Raw genomic sequence first — 12,417 nt, 5'->3', positions numbered from 1 at the left:
AGGGAGGAAGAGGTTTTATCCATATACAATTTGGGAGTTTCTTGCCTAGATGAAGAATACTTTCATTTAGCCATTTTAGTTTATATTCTTGGGGAGAGGAACTCCCAACTTTGGCTGATCTGTGGGTTCTTAGACAAAATAGCTCAGATGATATGAACCATTTTCTTATGGTCTTTACTTCTTAGGTGGATCATATTCTTGGATAAACAGAGGTGGATAGCATTTTTAATTTTTGAGGGTCAGAAGGAATCAGCAGTCATTAATCATTCAAGGCATATTTGTTCTATATATCCCTTACACATTCCAGTAACTTAAGCACATACTTTCCCAGCACTTCTCTTTGTGTGAGCACTCTGGTTTAAAGTTTCCGCTTTCCAGGACATGTAATAGTTGAAGCAGATAAACACAGACTTTTACAGAAGGAGTTCTAAAACTAGACAGTCTTTGGACAGTGCAAGAGATCTGAGCAGAACAATAAATATCTGTATGTCATTCCCTGCCTCAGTGTCCTAAACAGTCACTTGAGCATTCTTTGGGATTTGGGTCAGTGCCTTTTCAGGGCTCCAGGTCCCCTCTGCTGGGCATCACTACCCCAGCTCATGGTAGGAGGCACCAAAAACTGAACAATTTTTTGTTTCAATTCAATTTGACTTGGTTAGAAAAATGTGTGTGTTGTAGCTGAATATTTTGTGCTGTACTCTTACCTACTAGAATTTAGGATTAACATTTCCGCTTTAAATCCCAGAACGGCTTCCAGTTATCTTGACTTATAGTATGCTCCTGCAGCTGAGCAGAGATGTTTGCATTAGCTAAACTGCCTTTTCCCCTAGAGACCAGGTCACCCCTTTGAACTTCAGTCTTTGCTAGGATGAGGTGTGACAGTCCTGAAGTCACTGAGCTTAGCATTGCGATGGTGTAGGGTTTATAGTGCTACCAAAACAAGCCATTAATTTGCTCTAGTACCTACCCACTTATGGAGTCTAATGCTTTGTTGTTTGCATCCTTACAGAGAAATGTAAATTGACCATACACAGTGCATTCAGATTTACTACATTTGCATTTGCATTGAGCTGGCCTGGGAACTGAGATCATTGTTGAATAACAAAAAAAACCACATTACTTTGTGCAGGTCTCTGCAATACTATAACCCTCTAATGCCTTATGTTGCCTGCAGTCAAACATGTGGCTGAGATGGAATAGAGACTTAGGAGCATACAAAGGTATTTTTTTTAATTTGTATTTTGAGTGAAGCCAAAGCTTTTGATTGATAGACGATTAAGGGTCTAATGTGCACAAAAATGACAATGTGGAAAGTATATGTAAACACACAAAGATAGGCCTTTGTTGGTATCAGCATGGCTTTCAGGCCAAAGTGGATGAACAAGACACTGGAGCAGTTCATCACTGGGCATGGGGTAATAGGATAAAAATCAAGGTCAGATATGCAGGAATTGGGTGTCCATATTTCCCTATGCTAAATACGGGACACGTGGTAAAATTACTCATATTCAAGCGAGTTCAATGGCATTCACTCAGAACTACACGTACAAGCATTCAAATTAACATCAAGTTGACTGAGCTCCTCTTAAAAAGAAATGCTGCATAGTTGGATTCTTTCTTTTTATTTACCTTATCTCTAAGGCTGTAGGGTTTACACAAGGAGCGGTGACGCGCGCACACACACACTCCTGTACACCTCTCACACAGCACTGCCACCCCTCCCTGCCCTGCACTCACCACCCTCCACGCCTGGCTGGGCCCTCGGGACGGACCAGCCTCTCCTGATACCCGGCGCCGCATCTTCCTGAGGTAACGTGTTGGGGGAGGTACTGGGTCACATGCCCACCCATAGATTCCTGCCAGGGTTCACACCAGAATGTGGCCAGCAGCAGCCTTTAGGCACTGTGTGGGAGGGAAGGGACAGGAGCTGCTTCCAGCCGCAGGGGAGGGGGGAAAGGAATGACTTGGCCTGTGTCTTTGCAGAGCTCATCACTTCCCCCACGCTTCCCTGTGGCTGGAAGCAGCTTGTCCTTTCCTGTCCACACAGTGTCAAAAGGCAGCTAACACCTCTAGGCTGCTGCTGGCCACAGACATAAACCAACTACCTCCTGTCCTCTGGCTACCGCAGGAAAGGGTTAAGCCCTAAGGATGCATTGTGCACCAGGGCCCAGGGAACTTGACTGCAGGGGTTTCAGCGAACCCCACGAGAGAGGTGGCTCAGTGGGTGAGGGTGCCTAGGGGACAGGGCAGCCCCACGCTCCTGGGGGCAGGACCTAGGGCAGGGGGCTGGAAGGTGAAGAGGGTGCTAAGCCCCTGCCTGGGAGGGCTGCTGTGGAGCCTGCAGGGTCGAGATGCAAACAAGCTGGAAATTGCTCCCCTGCTGCTCCAGAGCTTAGCTGAGGGGTGAAGAGGCTTCCCTGTGCCAGTGCCGTGCGGGGCTTTAGCACATGCAGGGCTCGGCTCCTCCTGGCCAGTGCCTCAGGCCAGAGGGTCTTAGGCTTTCCTGGGGTGCTGACCAGCCAGAGGCAGCAGGGAAGGAAGGAGCCAGCTGGCCAGGCTGTTGGTAAGCTGAGCACTCTGACCAGGGGCTGGTTCTCTGCACGGCGCTGGGAGCAGGACCTGCCCCACCGGGGGGTGGGGGGTTATGGAGGAGCCGCGGGGCTGGGAGGAGAGGTAAAGGGCAAAGCAAGGAGAGGACAGTGAGATGGGGAGCACATGAAGGGCTGATGGGTGGGCAGCAGAGGCGACATATACCCGGCCACCGCCTGGCCCCTGCCAGTACTCACCAGCTGCCGCAGCTCGCAGCCAGTGCGGTCTAGAAATGGGACTGGGGGCCCTGCTGGCTGAGGGGGATGAGCTGATGGACTAGCAGGGGAAGTGGTCAGCCCTGTGCGCTGCAGCTTTGCCCCAGCACCAGCCTTGCACACCCACCCCCATCGTTAGCCACTGGACGCCCCCCCCACTCACCGCTGGTGGGCGGGCGGTTGGCAAGCAGGGATTTGACCAGCAGCAGGACCCACCAGTATTGCTAGGAGGGGGAGACAGAAAATACAGGACAATTTGCCCATTTTTAAGAAAAAGTTGGGACACCTGCAGGAGGGCTTAAATATGGGACTGTCCCTTTAAAAACGGGACATCTGGTCACCCTATGCAGGAATATACAAGGCTTCCGTCAGAATGTGAAAGCAACAACAAAACCAACTGACCTACCAACCAACCAAACGCTAGCCACACCCCCTTAAAATGTAAAAAGACCATTTGAGGCAGTGAAGGGTATAAACAATAGTGGGAAATATCTGTAATGTTTGCAACATCTCAGGCTCCTGAAAGTTCACTCATCCCTAGTTACAAATACATTCCTGCTTTCGTATTCATCCGGTCAAACTAGGTATTATTTACAATAGCTTAATCTAAAGATAAGATGTAACTTGTACTGAGTTACATTTTGGATCTCTGCCCACCTACGTACCATGCAGGACTAGTATCAAATTCTTGTGTTGGCTCCTTTTGATAAATTCCAGTGACCTGAATAAGAACACACAAGTTTTTAAGCGGAGTCCCCACCTGCATGCATGAGAGAAGGGTGAGTGTCTGTTGTACTTCAGATTCCCAGGGAGGAGCCATTTCTGAGCCATCTTGATCTGAGTCAAGGAGGGAACTCTGTTTAGAGTTTCATGTAGAACTGCGAGAATAACTTGTTTGTTTGGTTCAGTGGCTGAAGCGGAAACCCCCCCAAAATATTTGTTTTGAACCTAAATTAATTTGTTTTATTTGGTGAAATGAAAAATGTCATTTGATTGAATGAAGTGTTTTGAATGTTATTTCAAAATGTTTTAAAGTTAAATGATTAAATGAAATGATATTTGGAAACTATTTCCAAATGGTTCATTTAGACTTTTGAATCCCCCCACTGTTTGTTTGGTTTTTTTTTTTAATTCAGCCAAAACTATAAGCCAAATTCACAAGTAGTTTTGATCACCCCAGAACTGCCGTTTTGACTGAAAAAATTCTCCTAGCTCTAGTAATTCAGATGCTGCAACCTGATTAGAGTTCCTGAGTTTGAGGAACATTTCTTATTGAAATTAGGTTTTAAATGCGGGGGATAAATAGAGGGCTTCAGATTCCAGGGCTGTTAATCTAGTAGGATTGACAAACACCAAATTAACTTGGTAAAAACCAAAATGTGTGAGTGAGGAAATGATGATGTAGAATGTGAGTCATGTGGAATTCCACTGATTGAGAGTCCATGGCTTTTATTAGCACTCCTGGCCACTCTCACTCCCATCCCATTCCCACCGAACATTGGAATATGAGTCTACTTGCTGTAAAGGACCACGGCATAGGTGGTCTGCCCCAGCAGTCAGAGCTGGGTTGGTGTCCACAAGTCACAGATGGCCACAAGGCAGTAGTCAGTGATCACAGGTCAGAGTAATTGCTAGAGCTGGAACTAATAAGCAAGAGTCAGAGTCAGGCCGGGATTGGAGACCAGAGATAATACCAGGCTGGAATCAGGAGGCAAAAGTCAGGGTCAGAGTCAGACTGGAATCAAGGTGCAGTCTGGAGTGGCAGCAGACCAGAAGTCTGTGTGGTTCCCCAGACAACTACCCGCGTGCACACTCTAGGGTTATATAGCGCACTTGGCCAATCAGAGGGCTGCAGGGTGTTGCCACTCTAGACCCTGTGGTGCCTAATGGTCGCATGATTTAGCTTTGCTATCATGTGGGTGATGATGTGGCAATGTCAGTTGTCCCAGGCTCTGCAGACCTGGCTTCTAGTCCCATGGAGCCTTACTTTTGCTTTCGTGTATAGTTTGTTTATGCCTGGATATTGCACTGTGACCAGGTTCAAATATAATTTTTAGTATTACAGAATACTGAGGGTCTTAGTTCCATCCAATAGACTTGTTTTCTGTGTAACATGGACCATAAAAGATGCTAACACTTAAAAAATAGCTACCAACATTTTTTATGTATATTGTGTAATGCTTTGGGCTGTGAAAAAGAAGAGACTTTTTTTGTGCTTTATAACTCATAGACAATGATGAAGGGAGAAGTTTTATAGGCATTTCTATAGCATTCTTTTCCGTAGTATCTGAATGCCTAGAAATATAGCAAACTTCATTAAATATAAATTTGTTTTACAAATGCAAAGAACTTTTGGTGTATGGCAAGTTTCTATTTTTACTATACCAACTATGTTTTACTTAGTGTGTGAAATTTTTTAAATTGTATTCAGTTTTTCTTTGACTCTTTCCTTGACCTGTTATTCCTTCCCAGAAAACCAATGCCATTTATTACTTCAGTTTATCTGGAGAGGCCAATCAGCATTGCCTTCACGTCTCCTTTCGAAGTGTCAGCATAAATGCAGACATACAAACAGTTTATGAGCACAGGTAATTATGGTGGTTATGCTTGTCCAACAGTGCAACCAGCTTTTGGTGGAAATAACTTGAACATTGTGATTCATAACTAAGCAGCTGCAATTCCAGCTACTCCTTCTGATCTGTCATGCTTGTTGTTTTTCTATATAACCACACGGCAGAGCTATTGTCACACTGGTCTGAAATTGGGACCTTCCTGTTAAATATAAATACTCCTGAAAACTCTACCTTTGAATGAGAGGCTAATTTTATTAATCTCTGGGCATCTTATTAAGAAATATTTAATTGCATGGATGGTTTTAAATTGTGCCATTTTCATTACACACTTTCTATCTATGGAATTATTATTGATTCATCCAGAGAACTTGTGTGCAAGGGATGCATTAACCAAATGATGTGTGGAAGGCAGACTTGTGTATTTTCTGCAAAAGAGAACAAATTATAAACTGCTAGAGGGAAATAAGCCTTTTTAAATCCCAAAGTGACAACACATTTCATTAAATATTTGAGTAGCTAAAATGCAGAAATTTGTTGGATTCAAAGACAGTCTAGGAGGACAAGTTGGCTCAGAAAGGCTGTCTGCAAATGAACAACACAACAGAGCTAGAGACAACTTCAGAGCTATCAGCATAACACTCAGAGTTTAGTAGGTGGCTAAACTTTGCTGAAAGAATATTTTGCACCCTTTGGCATCTGGGCACCATCATGTTTGCCAACCAAAAAGGAAGGGTGCCAAAATATGTTGGAATGAATGGAACTCAGCATATCAACATATTATTGTATTTGCGTGATGTGAGTATAGCTGAATGGTGTTTTAAACTGATACATACCAAGCAGTTAAAAATAACAAGGCTACTGTGTGAATACTCAGTTTTTTCCCTGATGTTTAGTTAATATTTTTCTCTATTAAAGAGCAGTTGGCAAGTCATAAAAAACTGAAAAGCATTGTGTTCAGAACTAGTTGTTGTCCCCCCCCCACTCTTTTTTAAAAATGAAGTCCTGTTTCCATGCAAAAGGAACTTGTTTTTTAGATAATCTGCTGCTTCTGTGTATTCCGTACCTGAAGTCACAATCCCATTTTGATGTTCTAATAGTCTAAAACAAAGTAATGTTACTTCAGAAGAGGATTAAACAGCAGGGGCAGATGAACTTCAAGGGAACTAGGTAATATGAACATCCAAATAACCCTAATAATAATAATAAAAAAAAGGATGAGGACAAACCTATGCATATGTAATGTAAGATACTGAATCTGAATACTTCCCATGCCATCAGACATGGCTTAGGGCATGAACAAGGCTCTGTCATCCCTGTCTATCATGCTGTTTGCTGGATGGCTACCTTCTTCTGTTTCTGTAACTTAACTTTTTTTTTTTAAATGAGGATAGGTTGTTAGCCTGTCACTCAGCCCCCAACCTGGAGGGCCAGTGGACTGCTTTTTATCTGGTCCTTACCCTTACCTGTCTGGCTTGGGCAGCCCAACCAGATGTTAAAACTCCCACCAGCATAGTTCTCAGTCACTAGAACATCTGGTGCTTTTCCCAGGAAAGGATAAGATACTGTACAAGAATTATTCTCTTTCAAATTATTTGCCAAGTTTTCTATAAGGTGTCAGTGGCTATGTTAAACAGAGCAGATAAGAACAGAGGCTTTGTCTTGAAGTGAATGTCACTGGGGGATATTTCATATTAGCAGACATAATGGGGTAGGATAAAAGGATGCTATTGTTTTAATTATGTTGGCACATTACAGTATAGCAAAGGGGAATGGAAAGATCACTTACTACCAGACACTTTGTACCATCATGGGGAAAAGATTTCTGTGCTGACAGTTAGCTTTTTGTTCCTTCTGTTTAAATATTTAGATATTGTTTGGCCTCCTTTTCAATGGTTCTTTGCTCTTTACATAGATTTGCTAGCTGGGCTGTTATATTTGATAGTGTTATGGATTAGTAGGGAGCCAGCAGAGAAAACTTTATGTCATTTAAGGTATTTCATTTCACTATTACAGAGATGTAAGGCCATGGAAGAAAAGCTGATTACTGGATAGTGAAGGTGAATTCAGAAAGCCCACCTGTTCAGTCCTAGTCTATGATAAAGATGGTGTAAACTAGTTTGTAGTATGAGTGAATTAACTCTTTTTTTTGTATAAAATTGAGACTAATTGGAACCTTAGCATCAGACTTCAAAATTGAAGCATTTGAGTTTTGATCTGTTTAACAATACTGCTAATGTGTAAACTTGGTGGGAGGAAAGAAGTGATGAGTGAATGAAACACAACATCATTTTCAGCTACAGTAATGACTGTGAGTATTGCTTATGTGTGTGTTTTCAATTTGAGCCCAGTACACCACTACATCATTAATGACATATTTATATTTAAGATCTCACATTATGCCAGATGCTTTCTAGAGATGAGTTTGTGGAATCCATTAGAGAGTCCAGACAGAATAATCAATACTTTTTTAGTCACTGTTTCCTTTAATATTCCTTTATCTTGTTTGTGTTTTTCTCCTCTGTCTTATATCAGTGGTGTTAACTGTTGGTGTAATGACACTGTTGCAAATCAAACTAGTAGCTTCAATTCCAGATGCCTTCCCCTGGATGTTTTGGACTAACTTGCAGATTGGGTGTCCAAAAATAAAGATCAGCAGCTTGTTTCCCACCCTAAATATAAAGGCGGAAGCATACACATTCCATCTTCTCCCCCCAACACGCCTAACCCATATAAATACAGATGCATCAGTATACTTTGCAGGCAGTGTAAGGAGAGTCCCTTAAATGTCTTGAACAGCCATTCACTTTAAACTGTAGTTCAGTAAGTGATTAATTTGAGGACATGCTAGTTTCTATATAGCGATCATTGGAAAGTTATTTAACACAGGTGTTTGTTAATTTCTCTCATGAAGAACTATTAAATAAAGAGAAACTGCCGCTCAATGGGCTATAAATCCACTCTTGCACCTGTGTGCTATACTTGACTAGAGATGGTGTACTAGACTGTATAATTAACCCAGAGGTGTTTAATGCTGTGGGATCAAAATATGACACATAAATTTCTTAGTAGTTGCGTAATAAAAATAAGTATAAGAATTTCCATGTTAGTTCTTACACTAGTATCAGAGTGTACAATGCTTGCAGTTTCTGCAACTATGGTTAACACGTTCAAACCTGTTAAGAAATTATATATTTTTAATTTTAAATAAATGCGCATATGTATATATAATGTGAGGTAAAAATATGTAAAAGAAGTGAGGGGGTTCAGTCTGACAGCTATAGAAACTAAAATGGACAACAGAACAAAGGTAGTTGCTGAGTCAAGAGCCTTTACGCCACTACACTTTACTGCCTCAAGTCTCTTCTAGATGGAATATGAAGTACCCTTTTTAACCTGTGGCTTGGAACTGTTAACAAGGGACCAATTTTTTGTAGGTACAATCAAATTGCTACATTGGAAAAAATGCCAGTTGTCCATCTTGTTTAACATCCTGTCTAGTGTCCAGTACCAGATACACCAGGAGAAGGTGCAAGAATACCTCTAATGTTTACCTATAGAGGAAGTTTCTTTCTTAGTCCTCTGTGTTTTGGTTCAAGTATGTCTTGTATTTGATGGAATATGTTCTCATTATTGAAATAAATATTTTAATCCTCCTAAGAGAGGCAAAGGTCAGAGAGGTAATAGTTCCTTTCAGACCAACTTGTCCAGTAGAAGATGTTGCCTCCCCAACCTTGCCCCTCTCATATCCTGGGACCAACACAACTACAACATCACTGCAAATAATAATCCTTCTAAGTTGCTGGTTTCTATCTTATGGCAGAGAGTTCCACTGGTTAGTTATGCATTGTGATAAAAGGGTTTCTTTGTCAGTTTTAAATGTTGTTTTACATGCTAATATGGGTGTTTTGATAAATGACTTTTGATGATAAATTCAACCGTTTTAGGTGATACTGAAATAAGGCTCAGTAGTGTATTTATCAGGATCACTCCTTGTGCCATTATTAAGGATAAATGCAACATTTTCTGCCCTCCAGTAATTTGGGAAAGTAGTAGATTTTAATGAGTTTATTATTTTTTATTAGGAGTTCAGTCATTTCATTTCTTCAAAACTGTCAGATGAAAACCCGCCAGTCCTTAGCAACCAGTCACAACCTATGGTGATGTAGTACTTGAGTATGAAGAATTGGACTAAGATGTTTGACACACTTCATGTATGCCACCCAAAAGTTTTCAGGTTAAGTCAATGGAAAGGAAGACTGCTGAGTGCCATTCAGGATCAGACCCTAAAACTGGTGAAGTAGAACTCAAAGGCTTTATATCATCTGGACAAATCCCTTAGCTATGCAATCCCCAAGCTGTCCTAATTTAGCATTAAAAAAAAAATGAATGAGTTTCAAATGGGCTAATGACAATGCAGTTACTCAAATACCAGTTATTTTTTTAAAACAATTTATAGGAGTACGTACATTTTGACTTACTAATGATTAGTATAGATTTGCAGCTTATTGTTTTAATAAGAAAGCTTACATATGTAAAGGGCTAGCCATTGTGGCCTCAGCCATGTGATGGGGTGTGCTCCCCACATTAGTTTTGCAAGAGCTGAATTAGGCCAGGTGGGCCCACTCAGCTAATTAGGCTGCAAACCAGGGAGCTTTAGGCCTGGTGGCAGCTAATTTAGAGAGAAGCTCACCTGGGAGGGTCAGGCAGGGCTTCTACAAAAGCCAGGAGGCTGGCAACAGAAGGGGCATCAGGGAGAAGTCTGCAGTTACTCTTAGTGAGAAGGGAGGAGTTGCCTGATGTTACATGCTGAGGAGGGAGTGAAAAGAGTCCCAGACCCAGCAGAGTGGGGAAGCCCAGGAGATATAGAAGTGGCTGAGGGAAAGGCAGCAAGATGCAGGGAACAAACCTTGGCTGCTGTGTAGAGGATCCCTGAGTGGGAACCTGGAGTAGAGGGTGGGTGAGAGCAAGAGAGGAGTTTTCTGGACTGGATGTAGCCTCTGTTCTAGTTCATAGACTGGCCTGGTGAGTTTTGTGTGTCAGCAGAAAGTGTTTCAGTTTAGGGCATGGCAATAATAGTAGAGGAGCTGCCAGGGAAATGCCTTCTGTGAGGTATTGAGTGTGTCTGACCAGCAATCATACTTTGTGTCAGAACTCACCCTAACCACTCAAATAGGGTAAAGTAAATTCTAAAACCTCATTCTGTCGTATAGGCTTAGCCAATATAGATGTTAAAAGCTCCAGAACTAAATATCTATGGAAACTTAAAACAAAAGAAATCCAGGTTTCTTAATGTACAGCCTAAGAATTACAAATAGGAGTGTTATACCTTCAACAATATGAATGTATAATCTGTTTAGTTTTATAGCCTTCTGGGGAAAAGATTTCAATGCCATGCTGACTGCACTGGAAACCAAATTCCTTTAGTTAACCACAAAACTGGGTCAGCATGAGCAGTAACAGTGTTTGTGTCACCTTGTTAACCTGTCTCAACCCTGCTTTGGAGAGACTACCTCTGGAGATAAACATGTAGATGGATTTCATTGTGATTCTTTGGTGTGGGCTAGTGTTGCCAATCTTGGTTGGTTTTGTGCTGTGAACACCTAAAGCAAGTGATACTGAGACCGCCAAATCAGTGTGTGTAGGTAGAGGTCAAATAATAATAAGAATTCCTATTCTGTATAATTCAAGCAGTTTATCTGCAGTGAGTGTTCATATCTTATTTATAGAAGAGGAAGTAGTACTTTATGATCCCAAAATAAGCATTATGCAAGGACCATGACATGTACTTTCAAGAGTTTTTTAGTGGTTTTTTGTTTTTAATTAATGTTAAGACAAATGAGGAGTAAATGCTGTAGTTGTCAATATGAGCAGTAAGAATGCATAAAGACACTTTCCTAGCAACTTTATAAACAGCACATAGTAGCGTTTGGCTTACAATGTCAGATTTCCCCATGTTCTCGTTCATGTGTTCCTTTAGCAAATGAGCTGTAAAAGAATATAGAGTACAAATTAGGCAACATTCAAACACTAGTCGCTGCTGGGCTTTATAAAATGGAATATGGACTCAAAGAAATTAATCACAGGAGTTTCCTGGAAGGCAGCAAAGTTGGATATCAATTATGCAATAATGTGCTGGCAAAACGCATGCACATGTGCGTGAATCTGTGTGCCATTGCCTCATGCTGGATGGAATCAGCAGTGCTCAGCTGTTTCTGATAGTCTTGAGTTGCAATCAGAGCCTGTGTTTTTGCAACAGACATTGTGTGCTCTTGTGACTGTTGCCCTTTAATTCTTAGTACCATGGTGTGCTGCATACACTAGCCTGCTGTGCACCACCTTATCACAGTAGGTTGCATGGGACTTGAACTACACTGCAACACTAAAGGCATCTTTCACATGAAGTGGTGAAGCAATTATAAATATAAATGAGGAGCTGAAATACTAGTTAGTGATAACAGAAGATCAGGTCATAGCCTCCCCTGCCCCCAAAGTCTGATCGCAGCGGCCCAGGAGCCGGCCAACAGGGCTGCTAACGGGAGTTTGAGTGGGAGTTCCCATTGGAGGAGCCAGGTATTTGTGTTTGCGTCTGTCTTTGTGGTGCTTGTGTCTCTCTGTCGGGGCAGACTGCTGTGCCCTGATTAGGGGCGGAGCTAGGCGGAGGAGGGGGCCTATAAAAGCGGCCGCCCAGCCAGGCAGCGGCACAGCTGATCGCAGCGGTCTGGGAGCCGGCCAACAGGGCTGCTAACGGGAGTTTGAGTGGGAGTTTACAGGGGGAGGCGGAAGGGGGCGGCGCCGTGTCCCCCGAGTTCCCCAGGTAGGAATGCCGAGCGAGGCTGAGACAGCAGCAGCCATGAGCCAAGCAGTGGAGGATACACTGAGGATGATAGCATGCAGCAGCTGCGGTATGTACATGGTCGTAGCGGGGGACCCAGAATAGTACTATGTATGCATGAAGTGCCGCCTAATAGAGCTGCTGGAGGAAAAGATCCAGGGTCTAGAGCTGCAGGTAGAAACCCTGGTAGAGCATAGAAGGGGGTTCG

General features: G+C 42.5%; 1 protein-coding gene across 5 annotated transcripts in view; it reads left to right on the top strand.

The window, feature by feature from the left end:
* The window catches only part of PDE4D (phosphodiesterase 4D), a 1,085,833-nt gene that overhangs the window by 91,419 nt on the left and 981,997 nt on the right, over positions 1–12,417 (top strand). The gene's annotated exons all lie outside the window — the stretch shown is intronic.

This window comes from Mauremys reevesii, linkage group 6, assembly GCF_016161935.1.
Source record: "Mauremys reevesii isolate NIE-2019 linkage group 6, ASM1616193v1, whole genome shotgun sequence".
NCBI classification, from domain to species: Eukaryota; Metazoa; Chordata; order Testudines; family Geoemydidae; genus Mauremys; species Mauremys reevesii.
The sequence above is the reverse complement of the archived record's forward strand: the minus strand, read 5'-3'. Positions and strand labels throughout refer to the sequence as shown.